Consider the following 12,008-nt stretch of genomic DNA (forward strand, 5'->3'; position numbering starts at 1 on the left):
CCTTTGGACAACTATTCATTATTATGCATTGGCTATACTCTGCACTATACTCTACAATATACAGCTTAATGCAGGATCTATCAATTAGTCACACTAGTTTAAGTTCATGCTTTAGAAAAGTGCAAAATAAGTACATTGCCTCTAACTTTAATATGTAAAATTGCCAATACACTTTACAGTGCACTAGTCTAGGATTATTTAAGATTCAAACCTCAAATAATTCACAACCTGCCCAGTGGTGAACACATTGTTTGACACACAGAAGGCATTATACATGGCTATAGCAGTTGTGAGAGATCAGTGCTGATACCTTGATCGAGAGCAGGCTGATGTTAGCGTTAGGTCTTTTGAGGCTTTCAGCAAAATGCATATATTTCATTTAAACTTAGGAGGACAGCCAGTGGTCCTATATGATTGATTGAAAGAATATATATGACTTTATGTGGTAAAGGGGGTATCATTGCACAGCTCTCAACTTTACAGGATGCTTGAAAAACATAGGACTTGAATTTGGTCAAAAATGAATGCGTTTTCTCAAATCCACAAATCCACTGTCAGACACACATAATCTAGCAAGCCATATCACCAAATGGATTAATCATTCCCAACAAGGGATACCTCATTTTGTAGCTCATCTTACCAAAAAATTGTTTTTTAATTCCATGAAACCTCCTTTACTACATTCGGTACAGTATATTACAATAATTTGATCACAAGTTGTATTGTTTGATGGAAGCATTTGATTCAGGGTGGGTGTTTAATGCTTTGTGAGTGTAGGAGCATTTGGCAAACAAAATGTGTTATTTTGGCCAGAAAGCTTCTGTTTAGAGCCATGTGCTGTTTTACAAAGGTTCCTTCTGAATGGACACGTGTCCAAGCAAATGAGAAAAACTATAAGATAGGATTACAAATCATTTTCTGGTTTTACTTTTTCTTTTTCTTTAATGAATAAGTATTTATTTTTCTTTCCCCATATATGGTCATCTTGTACATTCCTACATATGATTGGTATAATCAAAAAATGTTTAACGTCATATTTTCTGTATTAGAAACTACACACTACCAATATAGATGCACTAAAATGTGTGTGTGTGTGTGTGTGTGTGTGTGTGTATGTGTGTGTGCGTGTGTGGTTCAAACTGATTCCATGGGGTCCTATGAAAGATCACTGCAGAGTAACTATAAACTAACAGTTATTAATGGAAAACAAATAAGAATGTATTCCTTGGATAGTCTTACATTAAATTGGCACATGGGGGAAAAAACAAATAGTGTTCCATGCCCTGCAGTCAGAAGTATCATATCCAATATCTGTACCATATTACACTGATTCCTGATGAAGCCTATCTGAAAGGTTTGCAATTACTTTAATAATTCAGGCTGCAGGGGTCACTTCAGTACCAAGCATCACTTACAATAATAAAAACAATAATAGATCCCTGTTTGTCTTGAATATTAAATCAAGCGGCTTAAGCCTTGACATGTTCTTGAATATGGCTTTGAATGGGCTGCATATACTCATGAATTCTCTTATCCCCGCTCAGCTTAAATGTAACCAGTCATTCAGAACTAAAGTGTGGGATTTTCTGTGAGCAAGATCCCCTTATTTTTCAAGACCTATTTTCGCATTTATACTAAAAGAAGGGGGTGCTGATTAAATCCTGGGACAGCTTCAAATTGTAGACAGGACAGGACTTACATTTGTGTACTTACATATATTTCAGTTTGCATTCTAAGCTTTCTTTCTTTCTAGTCTGCCGAAATCATCTCAGAACTTATTTTTGGCAAAGGTGACATGGCATGACAGCTGAAGAAATATAATATTTGGGTTCAGTTATGTTTCCTGACTAAACTATCTCATTCTGAGGTAGCATTGTTATATAGATTAATTCTTAAAATGTAATTTTATTCAGACAATGGACTCCTTTGGTGAAAAACGTAGGACAAGCACACCTGTGTGTTCTTGGAATTTCATTTGGCTGTCAAAAATTGAATTGTATTTCTCACTTTTATCCAATTCAGTAGTTTCCTGGTCCAATTTGGGACATTTCGATCATCATGGGCTAGCTGGCAGAATGAATACGTGTGGTTCTGTCTAAATTTGGCGTTAAATAATGTGTTTACATTTTTACCCACCCAGTCCACCTTGTACTATAACTGAAATGTGGAAGGCAGTGTGGGGAACTGGGCTTGTTACAACAGTTTTGGGCTAGATTCCCAGGAGATCACAGACATCATCCATTTGAGATATGGTGTGCGTACAAGTACCTAGCAGATGGTGATGTACTTCAAGACTTGTAATCAATGGCTCAGTGTAGCTTCATGTTACTGAATGGACATTTTAAATATGTCTTTCTGATATCTGTTAACTGGTTTGTTGCTGGTTAACAGACAGTTAACCAGTATGCTAAAATCATAGCTGACTTCAAGAAGAGCTCCATTCTGCCATTGATGAAAATGAATGTGTTTTAATTCAGAAACACACCGAGAGAATGAGAATAGCTTGTGATAGCATGCACCTTATACCTTTGCCATAACTTAATCTGGATCTGATGGCCTCAGCACCTTCCCTAGCATTTACAGACTCTAAATATACCCCGTATAATAGTTTGTACTTAGTTTGCTCAGTAGCATTCAATATGGTTACTGTTTGTCAGTGAAGACAACTTGAGTCACACACACACACACACCTTTCAGTTGTCAAAATAATGTTGTCCTCCATCTGTAGGCCACATGGTGGGATTGATTGTTGTTTGATCTGAATCTTGTTTTTAATTAACTGACTCGGCTGGACCATGAGGCCGAAGAGAAGGTGAAGAGACAATGTCCTTAGATCTTGGCACAGACCCTCTGAAGACCAGCCCTGCTCGTCACTTTAATCAGTTCTGCTGAGCCTTCACACTACCATGACTCACGATGGGATTTGGAATAATTGAAAAAAAAAAACGAACAAAACAACTTTCTTGTAATTATCATAAATTACAGGCCAGGGGTCCAGATGCATTGTGTCAGTGTTTGTGTGACGGTTAACAAATTTACTCACGGAAAGTTAATTTTGCAATCAGAAACCATTCCTGTTCAGTTATTAGCTTCATTTGGACACTTGAAGGGTTACCTAATTGGTTGTTCACTATATTGTTTTGAGTGGCGAGTGGTAGGATGTGTATTGGTACAAATTTCATGTTAATTGAGATGTGCGATGTTTATGACAAACAAGAATTGCAAGGTCTGAAAGATTTAAAGGTTAAAATTTAATTGTTGTTTTGTTTTCAAAGAAAAGGGAGAATCAAGCAAACAACACTTGCACAGCAAGTATAATTTACACTGAACTCATTGTCATGAAACAAAGAAGACCCACCATGCATTGCACAATACATTGTAGGAGCACTTTGGTACCCCTGGGTAAACTAATCCATGGTACACTTTGGAAGCAGAAAGTAGAACTCAGGCAAGCCATTGGCAAGCTAATAAAAATAATGGATGTGGAACGATATAAAAAGTTCACAGTATGATAATCGTGCCACACAATATCATGTTTTTTGAAATATTTCTTTAAAGCTATCACATAAAATATACAACTAAAACAGCTTACTATATGATTCCTAGCACTGTATAAGTGTTGCTTTCTTATCCCTTCCTTTCCTATCACTTTAACACCCTGCACGTCCCATTGAACTTAGCTGATAAGAGCCAGCGCCTGGGTGTGGCACCAGAATCTCAGTCTTTATCAAAGAGCATGTTGGCATTCAATTACATTAGACGCTGTGTTAGCTTCAGTACTGCATTATTTCATTATTTACTTTGGTTAATGACTGGAATACTTCTGCTGACGCATTAAAAAAATGTTTTTGTGATGTAATCAACTATCAAGGTGTGGGCTGTTGTTTAATTCATAACAATATTATTTGCATTTCACAGCATACTTTCACCCCTGTGTTCTGTCACTACCGATAAGCAACTTCAATCGCTTGTGATAGTTATCATCAGTTTCTTTCACTTTTCTCAAAACAAAATCAATGTAGAAATTATATTTAGCATTTGAAGCTGTAGGTTTGTCTGTTTAGGTGAGGGCCTCATGTGTTGGACTTAATAAGTTGGTGAGGACTGTGTTGAAATATGATCACCATTATGCTCATCTTCCGGGAAGCTAACAGGTTTTCTTCCTCCATAGGGTTAAGGCCTTGCAGTTCTGTAAAGCCAAAGCCCGGGAGAGTAGCACATTATTTGAATACGAAAGAGCAGTCAATTATCGCTAAGCACCCTAGAAATCTCATAAGTAATTATTATAATTGGAACTACACCATACATGGGTCTCAGGGAGAGAAAAGAGGCTTCTCTTGGAAGATACACTTTTATCTTGTATTTAGACAAATGCAGAGAAATACTGTATGTGACCTATCATTTTTGCATTCACATCTTTGTCATGTTATTTCATAACTGCAAGTGCACAAAATGGGTACTCATACTGAGAATGGCAAATGGATTATGCAAAGACGGAGAAGAGAGCATTATTTATTCACATGAGATTAAACGTTTCCACTGCACAGGCATTTGTCAGTGTGTATTTGTCTTCTTCACGTTAGGGCATTTTGCGTTGTGCAGCACAGCTCCTTACAGAAGATGCGCAGACAACTCCCCAGATCAAATCAGACTCATGCATCAAGCCAACACTTGCTACTCTTTTTGTCTCTTGTTATCCAACTTTCCCTTCACTTTATTCTGTTGGTTTCTGTTTGTACCCCACTGTTCTTCTGTCTCCTTCCTCACTTTTCTTTTATTGCTCTATTTCTCCATCCATTTTCTCTTTATCTCTCTCACTTTGCCCTGTATCTCTCTCTGTTTTCCCTCCCTAACTCCCTCCTTAAGTATGGAATAAACATGGAAATGGAGGTGGAAATGAATGGTGAGATGAGTATAAAAAGTGTAATAAGACTGTTTCTCTGTCTGTGAGAATAATGCATTTCTCTCCATATTTTCCTGGTGGAAACAGGGGATCAGCGCGAGTGTGTTGAATATAGGAAAGTGTCCCCACTAGCCTGACTCAGCAAAGACAGTGGTGGAGGGAGAAGGAACAGGCTGCCACTGGGAAGCAGAGGCCATGCCGTGTGCGCTTTCCACCAGCGGTCCAAGATGCTCATAGGCAGGTGTCCAATTAATATCTGCTCCCCATGGAACTCTCTGCTGGGCAGCTGGGCTCAAAGATCACGACATCTGCCTGACCTCACCATTGACCCAAACGTCCACTCAAGGTTACAGCGACACTGAAAGAGATGCGAGCATGATATTTATAGAAGGAGTCCATCTCATAGATATAAGTACCATCTGACGAATATAATTCAGAATATGATATCTCTGTTTTCATTGTAGTCCATTGTTTCATTCAAACCCCCACAGGCAGTATAATGTCGTTGACTTTTGATTGAAAACAAATGGATTTCTTCTGTTGTATTATTTCAGTATTGTTTTGGGAACACACAACGCAGCTATACAGTACACAAACTGCCTCTAGTTTAATCAAAGTTCAGATATGTACACCCTGAAGGAGACATAGATGTAGATACATCTGTATATATCAACAGTCTAGGTGACAAAGGCTGAAGTCATTTTAAAAAGACTCAATTCTGTTGTAATGGAGAATTTGCAATTGAAATGTATTGTTTTATTTTACTGTCAGAAGCCACATCAATATCAGGAACTCCAATGGCATAAGATAAAGGGAAAAATAAATTAAACATGCAGGGACCAACAACATCGTTCTGCTTCATAACAGGAAAATAAAATATATCCTCTGCATTACGCATTGAATGTCATGGACATGTAGCAGCAGAGAAATACATTCAAGATTTATGGTGACTGAGGTGAAAGGAGCAAAGAAGGAAATCGCTTTCTCTGAATGGACCGGGTTAGGAGAGGGAGTAAGAGATGTTTCCAGAACCCAGGCTGCATGCAAACACATGGAAGCGCACTAATCTTAATTTAGGAGCTGGGTGATGGTCCTCAGCACAAGCACACAATGCCCCACTGGCCTGCTGCTGTGTGTGTGTGTGAGTGTGTGTGGGGGTGAGGCAGGGTATAGTAATGGGGTTACAGGTCTGCCACCAGCACTCTGCTATGTTTTCCCCTAGGTCACTGGAAAAGGGTTCCCCTGCACCACCATCGGCACTGCCAAAGACAGCTGTGGACTGTGTGTCATACGAAGGCAAGTAATGGCCCCTGCTGATTGTTTCATATATGTATGTCTTGCTGAGAGCTTTCACACTGATGTGCCAATCTTGTGTGACCCCAGGACTTTGACCCCAAGGCCTCTTAGACATACTCTCATTTGTCCAATTTGGTACCTCTCTAAGTGGGTGATAAATTACCACTGTGGCTTGGTGGCTGTGTGTACATATGGAAGGTTGGGGGATCATTGGTTCAATGGAAGGTCGCGGTTCATTATACCTGCTAGTGTTGCTACCTGGCACTCAGCGGGTGCCAGTGGTACTGTGGTATCGCTTGTGAGTCTCTAAAGCCATTGCTTTGTCTGTGTAGATTAAGTTATATATGTTTACCAGATCAAGGAAAGGGTAAAAGCATTCCAGAAGCTGAACCTGACTGGAGGAACATGGGAATGTGTCTTTTTCTGACATGTTTTGACTTTGTTGTCTTTGTATTTAAAAACATACTGTCAGCTAATGGGAGCATTATTTAACCTCCAAAGTTATTTGATTGACGTTCCATATTCCGGAGATGTGACAGCAACCTTTTGCAGCGTTTTCTCGGAGAAATCGTACATTGCAACGTTCGGCGAAGTCTTCCGCATACAAACGGCCAGGGTGCATGTGACTTCACTTTGAGTTTCATTTTGAAAGGGTTATGTCACCACCTCTGTGTCACGGTCGCTCATCAATGCCCTGTGAACCTCATCCCAGATGACAGCCAAGTTTTCACCTTCCTGCGTCTCCCCAGCCTCCCTGTTTGTTGTTGCTGCGAACAGATCCAGCAAAAGGATGAACGCAGAGAGGGATCAGACCCCCGTCCGCCCTATCCACCACCCAGTGACAGCATTTGCTCTTGTCACAAAGGTGTGGCGGGTCTGATGAAAACTGTACCGCACCACCTAAACTGCAACCCCAGATTTAACGATTTTTGACTCGGTTTCACAGCTGTCAAGAGTTTGATAGAAACATGTTGAAGGGCAATGTGATGTGTTCATTTTCTTTTTTTGGACACAACTTCTGATAATTTACCTTACAGGGTTTCTTTGGCCAGGATCCCACTGTCTTGCTGTCTTGATCCATTTCCCTTTTTTTTTTTTCAGGTTTTCATTGGATGAGTTCCAACTCATGGCATTAGAAATTGTATTACTGGGGAGAAGCAACATTGTAACCTTGTTCGGTGTGAACATGCTGGCCATGGGTTTGGAAATTAGGTTGAGCTTTCATTGGATACAGTCTGGCAGAAGAAATCCATTTGAATGATGTAAGGTGAGGATTTCTATCGCTATCACCATGCCATTTACCTCTTCCTTTTCTCAGATCGGCTCTGGATTTCTGTGGGAATCTCTGCCTTATTTTAAGTAGCATCATTCTTGACTAAAATGAATCACAACTGCAATTAAGTCTTTCATGCCTTTTTCTTCGAAAAACCTTCTTTGATTTAATATACAGTATAAACATAGAAGTTCTGCCTTACTCAAAAGCCCAACGGACAATATAGGAAACTAGGCCAAAGTGAAATATTTCTGTAATAATAAAAAAAGCAGCCACACTTCAAATGCACACTGGCCATAAAGTCTGTCCGAATGTTTACATGGTGGAGAACTAAAACCGGGTTTTAAGTGTACTGTTTAGATATTGCAGAATGAACCGACAATTCCTCTGGTGTGAGATGCTCATCTTCTCTCCCTCCCAACATCCCTTGCTCCCTCCCTCCTTCCATTGCTCCCTCTCTGATCACAGAAAAAATGAATACAGGCTGGCAATAAACAACAAGATGCACAAATATCGGCAACTCCAATATCAGTGAGCCAATCTTGTTTCCATGCTGGCTTCAGGGGTTCTTATTAAGGGGAAACAGCAGTTCACTACAGGCGCCTGGCAGTGCTGCTGGGTTATTGACTTCTCCTGAGAGCAGTTTAAGAGCAGATCTTTCAGGGAATAGCTGTGATAGGGGGCGTGAAGGCACTTGGTCCACAACATTAGCCAGAGATATTCTTTTTTTAATAGATTACACAGATAATGGAACAACAGTGCTCCGCAAAGCTGGTGCATTAGCTTACCAAAAGCAAACTGTTTTAAGTCGAATCGATGTGACACAGTCGGCAAAACAAGGTAGGATACATCACTACAACAAGATAGCAAAGCTTGTGAGATTGTTACACTTAAAAAAAACAAAATAAATTCTGGTTCATATTTAATGATGTTGAAAATGTAATAAATCACACTTCACACAGATGAAAGTACCATTTGCTCTTGTGGCTTAGTTGCCTGTTCCAGTAGTGGTCCTTAGGGTCTTAGAGATTCCTCTGAACTAGCGTGTGATTGACACCAGAGACAACACATGATTCATCACTTACACCTGAGCGCTAGATTGGTAGATAATTGTTTGCTCTGGGGAAAATTTAAATTTAACATTTCTGGAAAGTGTAGACGAGGATTTTAAAGACACTCCCTCTTATCACTATGCATCACACACAAGGAATAAATAAGGCATAAATATGATATGATTATAAATTGCAGTATATGCTCCCTCTTGTCCATGTTGCTGCTTTAAATGTACCTGGGGGGAAGATGTGTAAAAATGTGTGCACTGTAACCACATGTGAATTGTTTGATTGCAAATCTAAAATTGTGGATCACAGAGCCAAAAAAAAAAAAAAAAAAGTATTTGTCCCAAAACGTATGGAGCAAACTGTATATAGTGGCACTTTATTAGATATTACACCTATCTACTGGGTAGAACCCCCTTTTGCATCCAGAGGAACTTGAATTCTTCACAGCATGGATTTATCTCAGTTCTAGAAACATTCCATAGACATTTTGGTCCATGCTAGGTTTTAATCAAATAATTATGCTGCTAACCTCCCATCCTAAAGATGCTCTGTTGGATTGAGTTCGGGGGACTGTGCAGGCCATGTTGTTTACACCAAATAATGACTTTACCATCTGCATGTCACAGGAGAAATTGAGACAGTTTCAGTTATCATTGGTGATGGCCTTGTCTTCCTGTTCTTAGCCAACAGGGGCCAATAGGGCCAGCCGATACCCGAGAGGATAAGGTGCTTGAGTGGGACATAGAAGGCTAGTGGTTCAAGGCCCAGTGTGGCCACGATATGATCCATGCAGCTGTTGGACCCTTGAGCAACACATTGCTCTCGTGAGATAGGCCCGTGCTTAGTCTAATCAATTGTAATTTGCTTTGGATAAAAAGTGTCAGCTAAATAACTGTGATGTAATGGAACTGCTTCTGTAATCTGTGATCTTTTGCTGCTGTAGCCCATCCACTTCAATGTTTAGCACATTGTGCGTTCAGAGATGCCTTTCTGCACGGCACTGTTTTAAATAGCTGTTATTTGAGCATTTGTGCCTTTCAGTTAGCTTGAACATGTCTGATCATTCAGCTCTGACCTCTCTCACAAGGTGTTTCTATCCACAAAATTGCTGCTCATTAGATGTTATTGTTCATCGCACCATTCTCTGTAAACCTCTGTAAATAATTTCTGAGATGCTAGAACAACCACATCTGGCACCAGCAATTATACTGCAGCTTGATAGCCCTTAGTAATGTTTATTCAAACAACAACTGAACCTCTTCATCATGTCTGCATTTGTACCTTCTCCGTATTTGTACTGATACACAATTGCAAAAGGTACAGAACCACATAAACACACATACTGTTTAAAGAGGGGACACACTCTTGACCCTCACTCGCTGGTTCAAGCAAAAACATTAAAAAAAATTTTTTTTCATTCAGTCTGTCATTTTACACTTTCCCTCTTCTCAGGTTCTCAGAACCCAGCTGTTAGTGCAAATCTCCCCACCAGATTGTCACAGTCCCACAAACCAGAGCGCAATTAAATAAACATTCCCACAGGGCAGCAAATCCCCAGCACAGAGCCTAGATTCTCTTCTCACGTAGATTGTGTGACTACTGACAACCCCCGATGATGTCACTGCTTCACAGGTGAGTTTCCAGCTCACCCATGTCCATCTGCTTTAGTCTAATTCAGTTCAACAACTTCTCTATCCCGCTGGAGTCTGCCTCTCATGAATACAGTACATGCACAACACAACCAAAACACAGCAGCACCTGGTACTTCACCATAGGGAAAAATCGTTCTCCTCCAAGCGAGCCAACTGTGCTCACTTACCTACTCTAAAGCAAGAGTAGGTTTAAACACTACTTAGCTATGCTGATGCTGAGCAGATGGCTATCAATAAACAGATGAGAATACTCCTAATTGACTCTCTTTGTTCTCCTTCTTTATAACATTAGTATGTTATCTGTTAGTGTTACACTGACATGAATGCCTACAACTTTCAGGAGGAACAAAATAAAATGGCCACCTTATTTCATCTGTTCTCTAGCTGCAATGCCTGCTTGAGATGGTAGTTTGGTAGATGTGTGTATATTTCTACAGGGCACTGCAGAAAAAAGGGAATAGGGAAGTCAAACCTGTCTTGGAAATTGTTCAGAAAATATATTTTGACAGCTTTATTTTTCATGTGTAATGTCATACATGCTACAATACAATCAAATAACAAGATATACACTCAGTGAGCAATTTATGAGGTAGATCAGTATGCAAGCTTGTTAATGCAAATATTGAATCAGCCAATCATGTGGCAGCAATTAAATTCATAAACGCACCCAGCAAGCAGTTCTGCAGGCAGAAACGAGTTGGTGATGAAAGAATTCAGAGGAGAATGGCCAGACTGGTTGAAGTTGACAGGAAGGTGACAGTAACGCAAATAACCACACATTACAACAGTGCTATGCAGTGGTAAGAGTATCTCACACAATGCCACTAAGTGGATAGGCAAAGAAATACCCAATACAGTGCTCACTGAGTACATTGCACACAAGCTCTTGATGAGGTCTACAGCTAGAACTCTCATTCTTCAAACTAGGTTTTTACTTGCTTCAAGTGGTGTTCAATTGGATTGACATCAATTCCTAATTTAATAATTCATTGTGCTGCTGCCAGAAATATATTTCTAAGTCTTCCTGTTCATTCCAATATTGATGAAAAATATAATAATGAAATGTCAATTGCTATTTGTTGCATGTAGCTATTTGGTCTGTCTTCTTTAAAACGTCAAATGATTAACACATTTTTAAAGGTTTGTTCAAAATAAAGAAAATTATATCTATGAGCCTGTTATGCCTATATTATGATAATGGGTCTCATATTGAAATTGATCCTGCGTTTGGTAAGGTGCCATATGAAATGGGACAATGACACTATGAGAAAATATTTTTTCTGGAAATTGAGATTGAAATTGATAAAATATTTGTTTATATAATGGAGTTTCAGTTTTGTTAATGGAAAAAAAAAACTTTGAAACATAACAGATGCAGATGGTTTCTATGTTCAAGGCTAGTTTCAGTAGACTGTTTTCTCAGCTGTTCATGTGTCAATTAGACTAAGCAATTGCGTGTCCCATTTGTGAAATTCTTTCCTTGAATAATGATGTAAGAACTTACAGAGTGACAGGTGGATATACAGACAGATGGCATAATGATGGATGAATGGAATAATAGGTGAATGTAAAATGGATGTACATACAAAGTACATGAAAATTGTCAAAAACCATTAGGCCAGCATCAAAATAAAGTGGACCATTATGTAAACAAAGGACAAACATTATGGGTAATAGGAACCTCATCCTGCAAGCTGATACATTCAGGACACAAATCTCAGTGATATTCCCTTATACAGTTCATAATCCTGTATGGACTTGTGGCTTCAAAACATTGTTTTATTTATATTTAACTCTATCAAAGCCCCCAAAAATAGCCATTG

Source organism: Conger conger, chromosome 13, assembly GCF_963514075.1.
Source record: "Conger conger chromosome 13, fConCon1.1, whole genome shotgun sequence".
NCBI lineage: Eukaryota > Metazoa > Chordata > Actinopteri > Anguilliformes > Congridae > Conger > Conger conger.